The following is a 21,854-nucleotide window of genomic DNA, read 5'->3' as shown; positions in this document are numbered from 1 at the left end:
GAAAACGGCCTTACGTAACTAGTGGGGAAGAAATGGGGTTTTCTCCCTCTTTCCCCACCCCAGGTCCCATTCCATCAATGTCACTTTTAGATTTCAGAGTTTTGAAGCCATAAGCTCATATTGGTCCTAACTGTCCCTTGACCACTGTTCACAAGCATCACACCGGGAGCGAGGCAGCACTGGGCAGCTACTTCTGCTGCTGCCGCTCTCCTTTCACCGGGGTTCTCTGCCGTCTCTTCGTGCCCAGCTGAGTTCGCCTGCAGGTCTCAACTCCCCCCAAAAACAGCCACCAGCTCACCCAAACATAAAGACGGTGGCAAAGAAAGCACACTGCTGACTACATAGGTATCCAAACCGTGCCTGAGCACCTGCCACAATTCAGGTGTGGTGCTCGGATCTCTAGTCACAGAAACAAACGTGCAGTCCTGGGGCCTGTGTTCACGGAGCTGACAGTTTTATTGGGAGAAAGCCGTTGAACAAGTAACTCCGCAAATAATCACAGAAATACGTTTTCATTACAGCTCTGAAGAGAAAGTACTTGACACTGTAGAAGTTTATTCCAGGGACACAAACTGGCGTGAAGAGACAAGGAAATGATGTGAGGCACTGACCTTAGGAAGAAACAAGAGCTGGTCTGTACAAGGTGGATTTGGAGCTGGTAAATGGCGACTGTGTAAGAGATAGGGAGGGATGGAGGGGTGGAGGGAGAGAGTGAGGAGGGGAGGTGCATGAAGCCAGGAGAGGGAAGGAGATGAGGGGAGAAAAAGAGAAGGGAAGCATACCTGGTGGTCCAGCAGCTAAGACTCCTCACTCCCCACGCATGGGACCAGGAATCGATCCCTGGTCAGGGAGCTAGATCCCACGTGCTGCAACCAAGTGTTCGCATGCGCAACTAAAAAAAAAGGGTTTTTTTTTTTTTTTTAATTTAAAAAGTCCTACAGGCCACAGTGAAGATCGGAGATCCCCAGAACACTAAGGCCCAGCACTGGCAAATAAGTAAATATTAAGGAGAGAGAGAGAGAGGAGGAGGAAGAAAAGGGAAGTTGGATTCAAATCCATTTTCTTCTTACTTTCGGGGTTTCCCTGGTGGCTCAGACAGTGAAGAACCTGCCGACAATACAGGAGACCTGGGTTCGATCTCTGGGTTGGAAAGATCCCCTGGAGAAGGGATGGCAACCCACTCCAAAACTCTTGCCTAGAGAATTCCATGGACAGAAGAGCCTGGCATATAATTAAAAACAAACAAACAAACAAACAAAAGAGGAGGAAGAAAAGGGAAAAGGATGGGTTCAAATCCATTTACTTTTTACTTTTATTATGACAAGCCAGGAAGCATCAGAAACTGTCTAAAGTAACTAACGTAGTTTCCAATTCTAAAGAAACATAACTGAAAAAGCACTTGTTAATCAAATTGCGGGAGGTGTGGCCAAACCCTCGGGGCACTCTCCGTGGCAGCGGCACCTGGCTGCCTCATCGGATGGAGTCATCTGACTCAGTGACATGAGTTTGAGCAAGCTCTGGGAGACGATGAAGGACAGGAACCCTGGTGTGCTACAGTCCATGGGGTCGCAAAGAGTCAGACACGACTGAGGGACTGAACTACAGCAATCAAATTGAAAATGAAAGCTTTCTTATCAAACTAAAGAGGGTTCTTCGTCCAAACTTTGTAAAGAGAAAAAAAAAAAAAAAAGCCACAAATGATAGTTAAAGGGAAGCAGGTAAATTGGTTTTAATTGTGGCTTTGATAGAGTTTTATGAACTGTGGATTGTGAGTAAGAGATCTTGCCTATGGACATTTTCAGAAATGAAAATGGGCTGAAATCTTGTGTGTCCCAAGCCTGGACAGAAATACGAGGGGAGTTTGCTTCCCATGATAACACACAACCACATAATTGCTCTTGGTTTGCGTAATCGGTTGACTGGGAGATCCTTTTCATGATAGTATTTTTAAATGATGGTGTTTTTTCTGGACATCTTCTCAGTGAATTTGCTGCATTTCCCCACTGGAATGAGTGATCCCTGAGAGGAAGAGAACGTGGTAGCTCCACTTGTGTCTGCAACAGAAACACTGTCTTTTGTGTTTGTCACCATCCCAGTGCTGAATCAGAATCCATGCTCCAGTGAATCCTGTCCAGGCTCTGGGGGAGTTTGGATCCTGTGTATCAACTATTTCTGGTTCTTCTCCCTCCAAAAAAGATGGCTTCATTACACTTTCCACCCCCTTGATAGGAGGCTGGCCATATGGCTTGCTTTGTCCAGTGAAATGTCAACCAGAGTGGTGTAAGTCACTTCCAAGTGAACAAGTGCCGGTCCGAAATTCACCTCTTTGTCTCCTCCTATTGCCCATGATCTGGCAAGTGCTTATCAAGGTGGAGCTCTGTCATTAGAAGCCCTCAGTGGGTGCCCCCTGCTGGCTGCACTGCACATGTCTCATGAGAAATAGAACACGTTCCATTAAGCTACCGAGACCAAGGAGGTGTTTGTAATTGTACTGTAACCTAATCCATTCTAGGTCCACAGGGATCAATGTTAGGATCTTTTTTTTTTTTTCCCTTGGCTCTCTCCCCTTGTGCCACCCTTTCACACCAAATTATCACTTGGAAATGCGTTGACATCCTGGCTGTCATTTCCTTGCTATGTGATCTTGAGAAAATTAATTTGCCATTCAAAACCTGTTTCTCTACCTGGAAAATGGGGCTAATAACATTACCTACCTCAGAGGGTTGTTACGATAATGGCTTTAAAGCACTTAGTGCAGTGACTGGCCTGGAGAAATCACTCAATAACCATTCATTAAAAAGGAAGCGTGGGTGGGTGAAGAATTTCCAAAAGGGCTCCAGTGAGGAATGAGAATATTCCTCAGAGGATGGAAGGATTTTATCTGAATGTCACCTCCTGGGACTAGGGAAGGAATTTAGTGAGCTGTGAGAAGTAGGGAAAATAGGCTGGGAAGCTCATGAGTTTGGGGACACATAAACAGACCTGTCTGGGTAGATTGGAGGATATGATTAGGGAGACATGGAAAGAGCGATTAGAACAGTAAGTTGAACTTGGAGACTCGATCCAGACCCAGAAGCCAGACCAAGGAGTTTGGGTTTTGTCTCACATTCTACTTATTCAGTAAAATTGGGCACCTTGTCTTTAGTTCTTATGAAAAATGTTTTAACTCAAAGTACATTTTCCTAATAAACCCAGATACAATCATGAAAAAAACATCTGTTTTTCCCTTCATATTGTTCAAGAGCAAATCCCAGTTTGATTTTCTATTCAGAAGCTTGTTCAGTCCTAATGTAAAAAATACATAATGGGGCTCAAGTGGTACATAAAACTATTTCAAAGGAATTTTAATTTAAAAAATGGTTAAGGAAGCCCCTTATGAACTCCAAAGACACCAAAGGTAAGTGAATTCTTAGGCTTTTCTTCCATTTTCCTTCCAAGATAACAGCTTTTCTAAGAGTAAGTTGGAATGTGAGGCTTATTTTAATCTAGTGGGTAGAGATAGTGAAGGACAGGGAAGCCTGGCGTGCTGCAGTCTATGGGGTCGCAAAGAGTCAGACGCAACTGAGCGACTAAGCAACGCAAGTCATTTAGAGTTAGTGAAACTTCTGAGCTTTCCAGTATTTTTAAAGTTATCTTAATACTTTATAGAATAATACATTAAATCATAGATTGACAAGGTGTTTTCCAGGTAGACATCTTAATGAACAGATAGTCACTGGTAATGCATCTTAACGATTCGATGTAAATGTATTCTGTTACAATGACTTAAAGAATGATTGGAAAAGTTCTTTCGCCCTTTAAATGCAATCATACATACAATTAGTCAGTAACAGGCACAAAACTGAATGAGATGGACTCCCTGCTCTCCAGGAGATCATAGTCTAGTATAAGCAAATGACAATATGCTTCAAGACACTACAATAGAAGTAAAAACCAGAGTCTTATCAACAGAATACCTAAGAAACTATCTCCTTGGTTCTTATATATGGTTACTTTGTGTACTAAATTTCACTTGAAAACAGTAGAAGCTCCTGTTACTATTCAATCTAAGACTTAATTTCACTCTCATTGATTCCAAATTAGCAGGTTCCAAACACATTAAAATCTCAATGCGTGTAATATATTACACCCATCTTCTTCCAAAATCTTCCCAAAAGAAAGTACCTTTTGCTCCAAATCTGCCTCTCTGCCCTTTGCTTACTTGAAACCCTGATGCTGAAACCTTTGGAGGAAAGTAAGCGTCTGCTTACGTGTCACTAGGCTGACAGCATCTTGGTGATAAGGATTGGAGATTTAGTTGTTTTTTTTTGTTTTTGTTTTTTTTTACTCCCTAGGCCTTAAGACATACTAATAAAAAGTGAGAAAGAAAATGACTGAGTGAATGAGTACACGAGTGAAAGGATATTTTAAGAAAAAAGAGCTTTGTCCAGAGAACAGTCATTCTATTGAGGAAATTTCATCTAAGAATATACTGTAATCATAACAGATAACAATTACTGAATGCTCACCATGTGCTACATTTTGTTCTGAGCACTTTGTATTTGTTCATTTAATCTTCATTGTACAAGGGATTGTCTTTATTTATTGAATAAGAAAAATGGACTCAGGTTACATAATGTAGGGAGCTGGAACATGTTTAAATGTTCTTCACTTGGGTAAATGGTCTCATAGGGGCTTTTGGGAATCTGCACCTAAATTCACATGCTAATTTATATATATGTGTGTGTGTGTGTGTGTGTGTGTGTGTGTGTATTTTAGGCAAGATGGGTCATATTTGATTCAGATACCCAAAGTGGACATACCCTCTCCTCCAAAGTTAAAATATTTTATATATTTCAGTCTCAACTTAGATATTAATCTTTAAGGAATGAAGGAGTCACACTAAATTGACTATAAATCTAACAGTAATATTTTAAAATAAGGGTTTTCCACGCTCCAACTCAATTTCCTCCAGGTTCTCTCTTAAAAATAAGTGAACACGCAAAAAGACATTTAGAGCAACTAATTCCACCAAACTTCCTAAATGTCCATCAGACATTTCCATAAAAAAGAAAGAATTAATAATAAAACCAGGAAAGCTCAACAGTGACCACATGTTTGCCATCTCACAGCATTTTCTAGGGTCTCCTTTATCTTGGGGGTGGTACTAGATACACTCCTGGAAATCGAACCCCTCCTCCTCCTTCTGACTCTACTCCTGTCTCCCATTCTTTCTGTCTCCTTTGTTGGCTTCTCCTCGACTGGTGGGTAACCCCCAAATCTCATTCCTCAAGGCTCTGCTGTTCCTTCTTCTCACACTTTGTCAAAGTTCTCATTCTGTCTCATCACTTTAGCATGAACCTCTAACCAAGTAACTCCCCAGTCTTTGTAATTCATGACCTTCCTCCAAAGGGCTAGTTGCACTTTCAATTGCACCTTGGACATTTCCAATGGATGTCTTGTTGTCCTCTCAAATTCAATGCATCTGAAAGTTAACTTGGCATCTTCTCCATCAGCTCCATCAGACTGACCCTATTAACTGTCCTCTAGTTCCATCAGTGATACCACCATGATTAAGAGGGTCTGTGTTTAAAATTAATACACCACTTGGTGTGACTTTTTCTCTCACTACCCTGTAGCCAAGATCTACCTTTCACAACATTTGTTTCCTCTGCCCTTTCTTTTCAATTCCTTTGCACACATCTTAATCTAGAACTTCCTCATAACTTCCTCCTCCCAAACACGACTAGTCTCTTGGATTTGTAGGTATCTTTCTCTCTGCACTTATTCCCTATGCATCATTTGGGAGTTAACTCAAGTCCCATCTCTTCCACAAAGCCTTCTCTAGGAACTCTGCAGTGACATCTTTGTTCACCAAGTGAACAAATCACTTATTTGACGCTCACCGTAAAGACTCAACAGAGTTTAGGAAAGGATGGGATAACCTTGTATGACCCCCTATTTGAGAGAAACTGAAGTCAGAAAATGTTCTGTGACCTGCCCAAGGTCATACCTCTAATCTGTGACAGAGAAGTTCTGGAAACGAGGACTCTTTTTTCCTAGACAGGGCAGGTTACAGTCTCAGGTACAAGGCTCTCGCTCTTTGGAAGATGATAGCATGCCTCTTACTTCTTTGCAGCCTCCTAAATGTCCAGCACAGTGTTGAAGGTAAAGTGTTAGTTGCTCAGTCATGTCTGGCTCTTTGCAACCCCATGGACTGTAGCCTGCCAGGCTCCTCTATCCATGGAATTCTCCAGGCAAGAATACTAGAGTGGGTTACCATTCCCTTCTCCAGGGGATCTTCCTGATCCAGGGATCGAACCCAGGTCTCCTGCATTGTGGGCAGATTCTTCATCATCAGGGCCATCAGGGAAGACCCAGCACAGTATTAGGTGCATAGCAAATGCTCAACAAATGGAAGTAAGATGGAAGGAGAAAGAGAGAAAAAGTGGGAAAGAGGAAGGGAGAGAACAAAGACTGTCGGGCTAAACTGGGAAAGCTAAGACATCCGCATGATCTTGGGCTGGCTGGGCAGCCAGGACCCACCACCACGCCAGCCCTCTCCTGAGAAGAGGAGAGAGAGCCAGCACCTGGATCCTACCTGGAGAACCACAGGGACGCCCTGTCCCGGCCTCCGAGTGGCCGCCCGCCTCCACCCGCGCTGAGGGACTTTCCCCAACCTCCAGCTCCCTGTGTGGCTGGTGAGTCAAAACGACTCCTGTCGTCCAAGGTATCGTTTGTGAAGTGCTTTCTTGGAAGAGAAAATGTTTGGGGCAGCAGGGAGGGGCGTGCCTTGTGCTGGAGCCACAAGGAGGCCTGCTGTGTGTGGTGTGAGAACACAGGCTGCTTACTGGCCTCTCTTCCCCTCGCCTGTGTTTATTTAAAGCTCCCACCGCCACTGGAGGGGGTGTGGGGTGAGTGTGTGCACGCAGGCCCAGGACGTCAGGCAGGAGGGTCGGGGCGCAGGCCGGTCACTGCCTGCGGGGCCGCCGTCGTCATGAGCACAGGCCTCGGGGCCCGGGAACCAGGGAGTCCGGCCAGGACAGTGGGAGGCATTGGGAAAGGGCTGTCATTGTGTCTTTGGCAATCCTGTAATTACTGTGCTTACTGTTGTGATTTCTGTCTCTATTGCCATTGCTCACGGAAAATCTGTTCCCACTTGTGTCTTCTACAGAGAGACCTTTTTTCAAAAAATGTATTAGATAGCCAGGCTGCCTGGTTGACTCTGCAAAGAAACTTGGGGGTCCAGAGGGGCTGGTCTCCCTGGGGTAGCTCAGGAGATGGTGGAAAAGACAGACACCCCCAGGGGATACTTGCATTCCTCAGCAAGGCCAGGACTTCCCTGCTCCCCTCCCCACCCATTGTCGTTTTGCTCAACCAGCACCTCCCAATGGGTTTATTGCCACAGACATCCTGTAGGCAGAGAGTGTCCCAATGCACTCAGAACCCTCCCCATTGCCCTCTGCATGTCACCTTCTGCTCCATCAAGAGGTGAGAAGGAGGAGGGAAGGGGGACCAGAGTCTCTATGCTCCCAGCAGAGGGGCGCAAGCATCCCACCTCACACATCTTAGGACAAAGGGTAAATCCACAGAGATGTCTGTGACTTACAGGAAGCAGCCAGGCTGTTCTCTCGCTGTTGGAGTCTTCTGCACACACACAAATCACAGCCCAGATCTAACTAATCCTCACCTGGGTTCTTTCCTGGGGCATCTCTGTTTGCCAGGGGCAAACATGAGTGAGGCTGAGCTTCACTTCCATCTCATTTTTCTTTTCTGTTCCCCCAGGAGAATCTCCGAAGGCAAGCAGGATTGAGGCTTTTTAGAGTTAGGAAAATTGTCTTAATAATGACCATAGTGTATTTTCCAGACCAGGGAGAGAAAAAGAATCTTATGCTTAGATCTACAAAGGCGATATGATTTCACAGTGGTGAGCAGATATTCCATTACAGCCATGCTCCGCCTCAGCTTTTTCTCATCAATTGAAAGCCAAATTCTGTTTTTCAGCTCTTATTCTACCAGGGGCTGGTGAGACACTGGTATTTATAAAAAGAGAAGCACTCTCATTAAAATAACTATTAGGTATTTGTAAACTTAGCACCAACTTTTTCCCCATTAAGAATAACAATACAATGAATATATTCTTATATATAGCTTTTTTTTTTTTGAGCTGAATTTTTTCTTGGAATAAAGTCCTAGCGTCAGCGTTACTGGGTCAAAGAGTAGGAACATTTTTATGGCTCCTGATAAATATATATAATAAACATATATCTCCTCACACTGCTTTTTGAAAGACTTGTATGAGATAACAATGCTACCAGCAGAGAATGAACTTATTCGCTTTTCTAGAAGGTCGCCAGCACCTGTCATTACCAGCTGGTATTAAATGGTATCTCAGCTGCAATGTGTTATTTTCTATCCTTTCTACTATCTAGTGGAAACAGATTTCTACTTTAACTGCTCTTCCTGCCCCAAGTTGTCTTTGGTTATATGCTCCATTATTTTCCCAAATGAATTCTGGGGAAAATTCTCAGGGCAAGAATCCTAGGTTATTTTGATTGGAATTGTGTTATCTATCCATTAAAATTGTTGTTATTGTTGTTTAGTCACTAAGTCATGTCTGATTCGTGTGACCTGTAACCTGCCAGGCTCCTCTGACCATGGGATTTCCCAAGCAAGAATACTGGAGTGGGTTGCCATTTCCTTTTCCAGGGGATCTTCCCAACCCAGGGATCAAACCCCCATCTCCTGCATTGCAGGCGGATTCTTTACCACTGAGCCACCTGGGAAGCCCATATGTTAAAATTATAAATCCACAAAGTAACTTTAAAAATAATAGACATATAGAAACATTGTGTTCCTTTTCAAAAACAGTGTCCATTCATTCTGTTGACTTTTTTCCTACCCTTATTGTGTCTACAGCCACCTTGGCAGTTGTCAAGTATGATCAGAAAGCCCAGTGCTCTCCAAGACACCTTCTCTTTCCTGGACTCTCCCGGGAAGACTACACGTCCCAGTGTCCCTGCAGCCATGAGCGGTCATGTGGCAGAACTCTGGGACACTAGAATATGGAGAAAGTGTGTATCTTGCCTCAAACATCCCTGGTGAGGACCTCCATGCCCACTGCCTCCCCTCCCAGCCAGATGCAAAGGATCCAGGCAGTACCCAGGACCCCTGAAAGATGGTAGGGCCACTGGGGAGAAGCCTGGTTCCCTAATCACCACAGAAACGGCCAACCCGCCAACACTCTGTTGGATCATGATATGTGGGAAATAAAGTTTTAACTGAGTCCAGCCCACTGAGATTTGGGAATTGTTTGTTTACAACAGTGAAACTTCCTACCTTCCAAGCTGAAGCTCAATTTAATTTAAAGACTTGTATTAGTCAAGGTTCTCCATATAAACAAAACCAATAGAACAGTGAGAGAAAGATTTTTTTAAATTGGCTCACACGATTGTGGGAGCTGGCAAATGCCAAATCTATAGGGCAGGCTGACAAGCTGGAAATTCAGGTGAGAGCTGACATTGAAGAGTTGGGTCTGAAATCCACAAAGCAAGAAACTGGAAACTCAAGCCGCTTACCATGGTGCAGGCGTTTTTAAAAAATAATTTTATTTATTTATTTATTTTGGCTGTGCTGGGTTTCATTGCTATGAAGGCTTTTCTCTAGCTGCAGTGAGAAGGGGTTTTCGCTACTTGCAAGGAGAGGGGGCTATTCTCTAGTTGTGGTGCACCGGCTTCTCATTGCAGTGGCTTCTCTTGTCGTGGAACATGGCCTCTAGGGCACACGGGCTTCAGTAGTTGTGGTGCATGAGTTTAGTTGTTCTGATTCCTGGGCTCTAGAGCAGAGGCCCAATAGTTGTGGCTCACAGGCTTAGTTGATCCACAGCATGTGGGATCATCCCAGGCCAGGGATACGACCCATGTGTCCTGCATTGGCAGGCAGATTCTTTACCACTGAGCCCCCAGGGAAAGCCCCATGCTGCAGACTTGAGGCAGGATTTCTCTTTCTTAGAGAAACCTCAATCTTTGCTCTAAGGCCTTCATCTGATTGAACGAGGCTCACCCAATAAAGAGAGGGTAATCTGTTTCACTCAAAATCCCCTGATTACAATGTTAATCACATCTAACAAATACCTTCACAGCAACTCCGAGACTCGTGTTTGACTACATAAGTGGGCACTGTATCCTAGCCAAGTTGACACATAAAATTAGCATCACAGGGTCCAAAGCAATAAAATTTAAAAAAAAAAAAGAAGAAGAAGAAATTGGAGGCATCATGGTGTAATAAAAAAGCAATTGGAGTTTGCATACAGGCAGAATTATTTAAGTCCCAAGTTCTTATCACCGCCATGCCCTCGATTTTCTCGTTTGTAAAATAAAGGTAGTATGACATGTCAGGCAAGTCTGTAGTGAAAACGAAAGAAGACCATGTACGTCAAGCTGAACCCACAAGGCTTGTCCCAGGAGAGCCATGATTCTCCTACCCTCCCGCTCAGACAGGGGGGGTGCCCTCGTTTGCAGCGGCAGCCTTAGAAGGAGGGCCCTGGCGTCAGCCTCCACAGCCCATTCCCCAGAGCTGATTCACTGGACTTTCCAACCACTTAGTACACATAGTCCACTTAGGCTACAAAGGCTACTTCATTATAACACGGGGAATCACAACAATTCAAGGACAGGAAATCTATTTACAGGTGGGTAAATTATAGGGACAGTAAAATTCATGAGCTCTTTCACTTGACCAGCTTACCAAAAATGTATGTAACTCACTTCCACAGTCCACCCTGTTTTGCCCACTTTCCACCTGAATTAGATTCCTAGGGTTGCCATAACAAAGCACCACAGACTGGGTGACTTAAACAGCAGATTATTTTCTCATCATTCTGGAGGCTAGAAATCTGAGGTCAAGCTGTTGACAGGGCTCATTTCTTCTGAGGCCCTTCCCCTTCACTTGTAGATGAACTGTCTTCTCGCTGTGTCTTCCCTGGTCTTCTTTCTGGGTGTGTCTGTGTCCTGATCGCTATTTTTAAGGACACCAGTCATAGTCTCCTAATTTTAATTTAATTGCCTCATTTTAAATTTATTTTTAATTGGAGGATAATTCTTTACAGTGTTGTGTGGGTCTCTGCCATGCAACACCATGAATAAGCTGTAAGTATACATATATCCCCTTCTTTGGAGCCTCCTTCCCGCCATCTCACCCAAGACCACTATCTCCAAATACAGTCACGTTCTGAGTTACTGGGCGTAGGACTTCAACATGTGAATTTGGGTGAGGGGGTGGGCATAATTTAGCCCATAATTTACCCACTACCTCCATCCCAACACCCTCCCATGGTAATACACCCAAACCTGTCAGTCTTTGTCCTTACCCCCTGGCTTAAAGGGACAGAATATGACCTGGCTTGCTACCTACTGAGACCATAAGAAGTGATGAAAGATTAGAAGGGACACACACACATACTTTGTGTTCAGTGTTCCACACTGCAAAGTCAGAGCACAACTTTGATCATGGAACTGAGTCCTCTAGGAATTGAATTTATGACCTTGTCCACAGGATTAGCTAACTGCCCACAAATGAAAAGGGAGCCTATTGTAAAATAGTCACAACAGGTCAGGGTATTCCTCTTAACCTCTTTAACTAGAGACACCAACCATATTGCCTTTTACTAGACATAACTAATATCTAAATCAAATGATTCTGAAGTGCATGAACTATATCAATGAAGAACATGTATATTTCAGATGAAAGAAGCATAAGCACTTAATTATCATCAATTTAAAAAAGCAAAGGAAAAAGCATCTCAAGGCTTTGCTAACAAAGAGGCAGGCACCACTCCACATTTTGAACAGGTTTCTAAATCAAAAAGGGCAGTAAATCATGTTACTTATCATTTAAAAATAACTAGGTTTTAAGAAATGAAATTAGACAAGTGATTAATGTGTCAACTTCAGCCAGAGTTCCTTTGATAGTTGGAAGAAAATAAAAGCCAGCCAAGAAATAAACATTTCAGATTCAGGTGCTTCACAATCTGTGCTCCAAATGTTTCCCCCGGGCTCGTGAAGAGGTGGCTTGCTCCGCATACACAGCAGCCAGACTGCCGGCACCAGGAAACCATCTTCAGAATAAGAGCAGCGGCACAAAAGAGGAGACGCCACAGAGCACGTGGTCAGAAGTCCATTTGAGATCGTCCATTGATAGTCCAGGGGCTGGAGGGGTGGGATGCCACTGCCTAAAGGGGAGGGGCGGCCAAGGAGCTGTTGAGAGAGGTTTCGGGTTTTTTCCTTGCTATTTCCATTTATATTGGGAATTCAATATGGGGTAGTGGCTTTTCCATATTGAAACTGAAATATGCTTATGATAGAGTAAGAAATAAATGTAGGTGACAGGACAGTGTGCGCAGAGACAGAGAGAGGTGCATGGTAGGTTATAGCAAGCCCCCTAGGAGTCCCACCGAGAGTGAAAGAGTTATTCACTCAGTTGTGTCCAACTCTGAGTGACCACATGGACTGTAGACTGCCAGGCCCCTCTGTCCATGGGATTCTCCTGGAGCGAGTTGCCATTCTGTTCTCCAGGGGAATCTTCCCGACCCAGGGATTGAACCAGGGTCTCTGGCATTGCAGGCAGATTCTTTACTGTCTGAGCCACCAGAGAAGCCTCAGGAGCCCCACCTGTTGAGTCCAAATCCACACGCAGGCACTTACGGGCTGTGTGGCTTTGAGCACTTTAACTCTGGATGCCTCAGTTTTTCCATCTGCAAAATGGACATGATATAAACTAAACCTGCACCGTTGGACTATTATGAGGATTAACACACATTAAGCACAAAGACTCTACAGAATTATATAGTAGGTGCTATATAGATGTGTAAACTCATTATAGTTTGGTTGTTTTATTCCATAAAACAAGCCCCCCCAAAACACTTTTTAATAATAATGTGTGTATTCAAGGGCCAGAGCTGGGCAGGAGAACAGTAGAATTCACTTCAGATGCGAAATTTAAGGGGTGGCAAAAAGTCCAGTGATCAAGATAAATAATATTTCAATGTAATGTTTTAGAAACCAAAGTAATGCCAAAAAAATCCAAGAACAGAATATCAAAATGTTAAACAAAGTCAAAATGAGTATCATTGATTTTTTTTTTTTTGCCTCAGACTTCAGTATGGAGTCTATTCATATCATAGTAAACTATCTGGAAGGTTACACACCAAACTTTTATTTCTAGAGAGTGAAATTATATCAAATTTCACTTTCCTTTTCATTTCTGTATATTTTAAACTTTTCACCTTGATAAAATATATAATAAAATAAATGAGCCTTTTAAGTTTCATTTCTTAATGAAAACTGGAGAGAAAAACATGGGATGATGCAAAAGTAGATCCAGGCAATCGACAGATTAAAAGACAATGAGGCCACATACCCCACAGAGAACCCACTGGCAAACCATTCCCCTGCACTGCAGAGCTCATTTGGTAAAACTACAAAAAGAGAAAAGAAAAAAGAAATTGGAGATATAAGAAATAAGAGTAAAATTCACTTAAGCCTGCTGGGCTTCAAGCTTAAGCTTGGGCCCAGGCTGGGGCTCAAGCTTCCTTTTGTAAAAGGAAGGGATTGGGGAAAGACCCCTAGCAGTAGCAGTGGAGGGTCTAACCAGCATCTCCCTTGGGTTGAGTGAGGATTCTCCCTTGTCTTGTGTCCAAGGAAAGGGCAGGCCTGGCCTTGTTGTCCTGCTCCATCTCACCATGCCCCAAAGCCTGGTGGCTCGAAGGCCCTGCAGAATCGGGTCGTGAACACTAGCAGTAGCTGGGATGAACACGTGCCTCTGAATCCATAGGCCTAGTAATGCAACCCGGATGCACCCATACCATGGCTGTTAGACTTTGACATCATCCCTTAACCTCTCTGATTCTGTTTTCTCATCTGTAAATGGGAAATAGATGTGAAAACTCTGTCAAGCAATGGTGCATGGTCATCCCTCAATACATGTCATTTCCTCCTCTTCTCCTTTCCTTCTGGGGCAAAACTGAAACTATTCCCATTCAAAGGCCTCTTCACTCCTCAAGGGAAGTAGTAGCATGTCGATACCCAGCAGTACGCGGTGGAAAAATGGTGGAGATTTTACTTTAGAGGAAGGTGTGGCTTCTCCTTGGGGGTAGGTGTCCCTCCTCATTACATGACCTTTGAACAAATGTTTAAACTCTTTGACATTTAATGAACAGGCTAATGATCTGAGGTGACTCAGGAAACTGCTGGTAACAGAAAGTGGGCCGTGATTAATAATAGGCTATGTCTAGATCCCTAAAGCAGATCAATAGAATGTAGATACGAGTTGATAGTAACCTCTTTGGTTTTTTTCTTTTCAGTCTATTTGTAGTAAAGAGAAGGTACAACATTTCCCTAAAATAGGTAACCTTTAAGAAAACTTTACAAAGCAAAGCAATACCAGAAAAGTGGGGAAGGGACCATGGGTTATGAAACTTTATAAAAGTTATTTTTTTTTTCATAAAAGTTATTTTTTTTTTCTCCTAAGATCATTGATAGATCACAACACACTGAAAACAATGAAAGCTCACCATAAACCACTAAATCTTTCCACATACATGCTGCCCATTATCCTTCGGGGGTTTTTTTGTTATTTTTTTAGAATATTTTTAAAATTTCAATAATATTTATGAAGATTTTCATTGAAAAAAATATAAAGCCCAAAGTTACAGTGATGTATAATCCTACTATCTGGGTAGCCCTTGTTGGCATTTGAATAAGAAAATAAGAAGCAATGCTCAAAAAAGAGGGGATATATGTGTAACTGATTCACTTTACTGTACAGTGGAAACTAATACAACATGCTAAAGCAACTATACTCCAATGAAATATTTTTAATAAACAAATAAAATAAACATAACCCATTGAAGATTCACCAAGGGAGTAAGAAAATAGAAATGTAAGTTTTACCGAAGTAGTTCTTATCATTTTATTTTTGTCAATTCCATTAGTTTTCCTATAGAGCAACTTTTCCCCCTTCAAATTAAAACAAATTTAAAACTTTTTAAAAAAGCAATGCTTCTGCATGATTAGAATATTAAATACAGAAAAGTATAAAAGTAAATTAGGAGTTTACCCTCAACCACACTTCAGGCTCACCCAATTTTTCACCAGAAAAGAAAGTATAAAATTCTTTTGAGAACTTTACAGACAGATTTTTAGGGCATATATCAGCTCTTCTATATCTTAAATTGCACATTAAAGATTACACTAATCACAGAGTAACACACCTTTCTTTCTCACCCAGGTTATGGTATGAATTGTGTTCCCTCCAAATTCCTATGTTGAAGCCCCAATTCCAAATACCTCAGAATATGACTGCATTTGGAGATGAGGCCTTTAAAGAAGTAATTAAAACAACATTGTAATTTTCCACCAATTAAAAAATAATAAAAAAAGAAGTAACTAAGGTAAAATGAGGACCTTAGAATGGACCCTAATCCAATCCGACTGGTGTCCAAAGAGGAAACTAAGACCCACAAAGAGGCCCCGGGTTCAAACGCACAGAGGAACAATGTGTGAAGAGGCAGCGAGAGGGTGACCGTCCGCAAGCCAAGGAGAGAGGCCTCCGAGGAAACCAACCCTGCCAGCACTTTGACCGTGGACTTGCAGTTCCCACAACTATGAGGAAAAACATTTCTGTTGTTTAAGTCACCTCGTCTGGGGTATTTTGTTACGGTGGGCCTAAAAAACTAGGGTAAGTGAAGCGAAGTGAAAAGTGAAGTTACTCAGTCGTGTCCAACTCTTTTCGACCCCATGGACTGTAGCCTACCAGGATCCTCAGTCCATGGGATTTTCCAGACAAGAATACTGGAGTGGGTTGCCATTTCCTTTTCCAACAAACTCGGGTAACATATCAGTAAATGTTTGTGATGTTTCTGTATCAGTGCTCACAGATTCACATTTCATAAAATCATCACAGTTTCTTTAAACTCTGCCCTATTGATTGGCACTGACATTGACTTTGGGTTTTTGACTAATTCAAATAGTGTTGCAGTGAATACTCCTGCACTGGTATCTTGGCAGAATTTTGTAAGGAAGTGAATTTCCAGAAGTGGAATTGTTGGCTCAAAATATAAACGCACATATTTAATTTCAATAGATACTGTCCAATTGCCCTTCAAAAGTTTCCACTTACACCAGAGGTGTGTAAAAATGACATTTTCCCCACATTCTCAATATTCCTAGCTTTTTCATTGTTATCAATCCAATAGCTAAAAATTGGTGTACTGTTCCAGTTTCTACCTGTGGACAAGTCTGAACATCTTAGAGGGCTGTCAAGAGTACAGGCTCAGGGGGTTGAATTCTGGAGCTGCCTTTTCCCAGCTGTGTGATGCTGGCCAAGTTGCCTAACTTTTCTGTGTATCAGGCTCCTCTTCTGTCAAATGAAGAAGTGGTGGAAACTCCCTGGTCACAGACTTCCTATAAGAACTTCATGAGTGAAGAGGCATCAGGTGCTTAGAACAATGCTTGGAATATAGCCATCTCCAAATTAATGTTAGCTATTATTATTTCTACTTAAAAAAGAATACATGTTTACTATTTTTATTACTCTTTATGTGCTCTGTGTTATGGACTGAATATTTACCTCCCTCCAAAACTCATATGTTGAAGCACTAACCTCCAGTGTGGCTGAATTTGAGACGAGGCCTCTGAGAAGGTAATAAAGGTTAAATGAGGTCATAAGGGTGGGGCCCTGATCTGATAATTAGTGTCTTTATAAGAAGAGACACCAGAAAAATCTCTCTTTCCCCATACTCCCAGAGAGAAGAGATCATCTGAGCACACTATGAGATGGTGGCCACCTACAAGCCAAGGGAAGAGGCCTCAGAATTAAACCTTACCTTGCCAGAACCTTGATCCTGGACTTGGCAGTCTCCTGAAATACGAGAAATAAATTTCCATTTTTTAAAACACCAAGCCTGATATTTTGTTATGGCAGCCCAAGCAGACCAATACTCCCTGTTCATATCTTTTACTCATATTCCTGTCCAATTAGTTTTTTGCTTATTGATTTGTATGAGTTTCTCTCATCCATACTACCTTAATTTGATTTGTAAGGACAGACGTGATGACCAAAGGACCGTGATTGTGTGATATCTACTAGGGTCTTCCCATCAGGAAAAGATTGAAAACGTGAATCAGGCAGCATTTGAGATAAAATTTGGGGGCTAAACAGTGTAGATTTAAGGGGGCATGTGTAAATGGTGTTCTCGACAGCAGCACAAGTGTGGCATTCCATAATCTCCTCCAAAGACTAAGTACCAGGGCACCTTCACTTGACTTTGATTTTTTAAAACACATCTCCCTCTCTTAAAGAAAAATACAGAGGGTGTCAGTTACTTCTTACTGTTGTTCATTTCCACATTGAAGTCTTGGGACTGAAATGCACTTTTTAAAATTTAAATCCAAAATTGTAATTTAATGCAGAGCAATTACAAGTAACAGATGCTGGAAGGTTAGCACTTTTTGCTTCCACAAGAAAGATACACATTGGATCCAAATTTGGGGATATGATATCCAAACTAACTTAGGAGCTGGCAGTGAGAGATCGCTAAATGTAAGCTCAAGCATATAAGCATTAGAGCTGGAAAGTATGGGGCAATTGGGAAACCAGACACATAAAAACTGCACTGTATTTGACAGACAGCCCCTCCACTTGATTGGCACATCAGACTCCAAAGGTAAGGTGATAGAATGTCACAGTAGAAGCATAAACCTCAGAATGGAAGTGTGGTGGATTCAAAACCCAGACCTACCATTTAACTAGCTATGTGATCTTGACCAGAGTAATTTAACCTCTAGGATTCAGTTTCCCCTGCTATAAAAGAAGAATGATGTTGCCTACCTTATTGAGTTGTAAAGATTCTATAAGTTAATGACTAGAAAGCACTCAGTCCCTCGCCTGATAAATGCTAAAAGTCCTGCAAATGACTAAATGTCTCTACAACTCTCTCAGTACCTGAACCCTTTTATTTTCTGAGTTTTTGTGATCCGTCCAACCCAATTCCGTATTCACCAATTGACTGTTAAGTGATTATGGAGTTCTAAGTGCCCGATACCACCCGTACAAGGAATAAAAGAGTAAGACCCTTGAGAAACTTGCAGCCTCATTAAGGAAGTCAAATGGGTACCTATGAAACAATTCGTGAACCAAACAAGGCTGGAAAAATCAAGTACGTCAGACCATAAATGGCCCTGGAACTTGAGCCTGGAGGTGTTTGGGTGGAGCAGGAGGAAAAGTGGTTTCAAGCTGTCAAGGTGGGAATCGGTGCCCAGGTCGGCACTGCTAACGAGCCGTGGCCAGCCGCTCCATTGACTACAATACTCCATCCCCACCGACCACTAAGCAGGACTTGTTCCTCACAAAGAGCATCCCAGGCACAGAGTGGCCGTGTGGACTCAGGCCAGTTAGGTTCCCCTGAGTTTTCTTTTCCCTGTGGCCTGGGAGAAGAAGGTGGATGTTTCCTTTCCTCTGAAATGCTTCCTAGATGACTTTCATGAGGCATCCCCATGTGCTTCATTCCTTCTCTTTATTGCACAGGTTCCCTGGCCAGGGGTAAGGCTCACAGAGCCAGGGGAGGTGCCCGCCCTTCTTCGACTCCCCACAGCCAGGAGTCCTGGGCTGCCAGTGACTGTCACGTCCACAGGTAAACACCTAAACAAACACACGAATGAATGCAGTTCATACACTCCCGTGTATCTTGTATCAGAGTGTGGGACAGGTAGAAACAGGACAAAATGGGAAATAAGGAAATACAGCCCCCAAACCTGCTTCTGAGAGACTTGGACACCACTTCCCAGTAGTCTATCCCAACGAGATTTGGTCATAGCCATCCTTTGTTACTTCCATGGCTTGGATTCCTGGTAATAAAGCTGCAGAAGCAAAAGAACATTCCATTTGAAACAGAGTTTTGATTTCAGAGGAAGTGGCAGGAGGTGGGGAGGGTATTTTAATTGTCATGGCAGCAAAATAAGCCCACCTAAAACTTGGTGGTTTAAAATGACAGCGTCAGCTATGATACATATACACAATGGAATATTACTCAGCCATTAAAAAGAATTCATTTGAATCAGTTCTAATGAGATGGAGGAAACTGGAGCCCATTATACAGAGTGAAGTCAGCCAGAAAGATAAAGACCAATACAGTATACTAACGCATATATATGGAATTTTAAAAGACGGTAATGATAACCCTATATGCAAAACAGAAAAAGAGACACAGATGTATAGAACAGACTTTTGGACTCTGTGGGAGAAGGCGAGGGTGGGATGTTTCGAGAGAACAGCACTGAAACAAGTATACTATCAAGGGTGAAACAGATCACCAGCCCAGGTTGGATGCATGAGACAAGTGCTCAGGGCTGGTGCACTGGGAAGACCCAGAGGGATGGGATGGGGAGGGAGGCGGGAGGGGGGATCGGGATGGGGAATACATGTAAATCCATGGCTGATTCATGTCAATGTATGACAAAAACCACTACAATATTGTAAAGTAATTAGCCTCCAACTAATAAAAATAAATGAAAAAATAAAAAAATAAAATGACAGCGTCTGCTGTCTCACCATCCTGTGGGTTGACCAGGTGCAGCTGGGCGGATCCGCCACGGGGACCCTTGTGCGGGTGCAGCCCGAGGACCGCTGGGGCTGCAGCCGTCCGAAGACTCGACTGGGCTGTGTTTGAAGACGGCGTCTCTGCGCAGGTGCCTGCCTCTCCCTCCTGCACCCCATGGCCTCTCTCCCAGCCCTGCTTTCACGTGGCATCTCCTCCTCCAGGGCCTCCCCACGTGGCCTGGGTGTGTCTCACTCTGTCCGTGGCAGCCGTCCTCCGAGAGGCTGAAAGTGGAGGCTGCCAAGCCAGGCAAGGAAGGGCCACCCTAGGCGTGTCCACGTTACGCCCACCATATTCTACTGGTCGGAGCACTAGGAGGACTCCAGGGAGGGGGAAATGCACTCCATTTTCCGATAAGGGAGTGAAAAGTCCACATTTAGACGTGCATGCAGGACAAAAATGCTGCCGCAGCCAGACTTGAAAACCACAATCTGCCACTGTTTGCTGTTTTCACTGTCACCGTGGATGCTGGAGGAATCCCTGCTTAGCCCAGAGAAGGCAGGGAACACCTCAAGCCCAAGTCCCACTGCTGTCCTGTTTGATAGCTGAAAGGCAGTAACACAAAGATGCTCCTTGCAACAAAGACTCTTCTCTGGGCCCCCAGGGCTCCTAACCAGTACCCCCCACCAGCCAATGAAGCCTCTCTGTACACAGATGAGACAAAGGCACCCCTTCCTCCAGGTAGGTCCCGGCGTGGGAGGGAGGCGCCTCCCCAGGGCACAGCTGCACAGGCCACAGCCCTCCTGCTGGCATGAGGCTCCCAGTGAAGCAGAAAGGCCTACAGCGAACAGGGAATAATGACCGAAAGAAGGAGCAGGATACAGCCATGCCTTCCTCCCAACAAGGGGCCCACAGAGTAGGGAGGGGAGGGGGGCTGGGAGGCCGGATCGGAAAAGAGAATTCCCCTCCCGTGCCCAGCCCCTCAGCTCCCATGCAGGCCCCTGAGAGCCACACCCCACAGCATCCCTCAAGGGGACGAGAACCACAGTGCATTTGTAACAGGACAGGATACAGTTACATTACAGCCAGGAACTGAAGCTAATGGCAGCCGGCTAATCTAGGAAAATAAAAGTAAGAAGGACTGTGTTATTTATAACCTTAGTGAGGTGACAGGGCCAAAACAATAGTGTCTAAAGTATTACCAAGGAACATAATTTTTCAGATGCGTAGTTCCTCTTTCAGAAACATATAATTCACTGGGGTGATTTAAAAACACTGCCCTTTGCAGCTGTAAATTACCATTTGTGGGTGTTTGACTTCTCTGTCGGCTTATTAAGTCAGACCTTCGTTTTCCCCTTTCCAAGCTACAGCTATCAGTGTATGACTAAACTTTGGCAGGGTGTTTGCTCTGTCTTCGAGACGGCTCAGAAAACTACACCAGCTGCAAGCAGAAATTTCTAGAAGTTGCATTCCTTCAAAATTCCTTAACATATAAACAGGAAAAGTAACCATTTATTTATATACAAAGAGAGACTGAGACTTCCCTCGTGGCCCAGACGGTAAAGAATCTGTCTGCAATGCAGGGGACCTCGGTTCGATCCCTGGGTCGGGAAGATCCCCTGGAGAAGGGAATGGCAACCCAAGTACTCTTGCCTGGAAAATCCCATGGACAGAGGAGCCTGGCAGAGGCTATTATGTGTATCTACATATCAATTCTCCCTCTGCTTCTATGATCAGAAGCTTGAGGGACTGTTCACTCAAAGTGCCACAGGAGCCTCTATTCAAGCTCCCCCAGAGCCGGGGGAATCTCCTGCACCACCAGCCCCCAGCTAAAAATCGGCCATAAAATGCGCTTTCCATGGGATCTATGTAGTATCAGTTTGCATCAGGTAAAGCAAAACCAGAATCCCCAAAGCCTCGTGGGTTTGGAAACCTACCAAATCACTTTGCTCTACCCACCCAGTACTGCTAGGTATGTAAAAATGTAAATATTTTATTTTATAGTTTATATGGGGTGTTTTATAGAGCGGAGAAATCAGAACATGCTTAACGTGACACCATAAACCCACCAGGCTCTCATATCACCCGGCTCTGTTCCTCTTTCCTGCCCTTATCAGGGATGAGGGCAGCTCCTGCACCCATGAAAGAGTCTGACATTCCTCACAGAAGTTCCTGAACAAAACTGGGTCATTAGAGAGAGTGTGTGGAAGGGAGAAGCAAGTCCTGCCTCTCCTGGACTTGTAAATGTCACCACAAGAAGCTCTCTTGGAGCTGAACGCAGCGT

This window comes from Odocoileus virginianus, chromosome 15 (assembly GCF_023699985.2).
Source record: "Odocoileus virginianus isolate 20LAN1187 ecotype Illinois chromosome 15, Ovbor_1.2, whole genome shotgun sequence".
Lineage (NCBI taxonomy): Eukaryota > Metazoa > Chordata > Mammalia > Artiodactyla > Cervidae > Odocoileus > Odocoileus virginianus.
Note: the sequence above shows the minus strand (reverse complement) of the source record.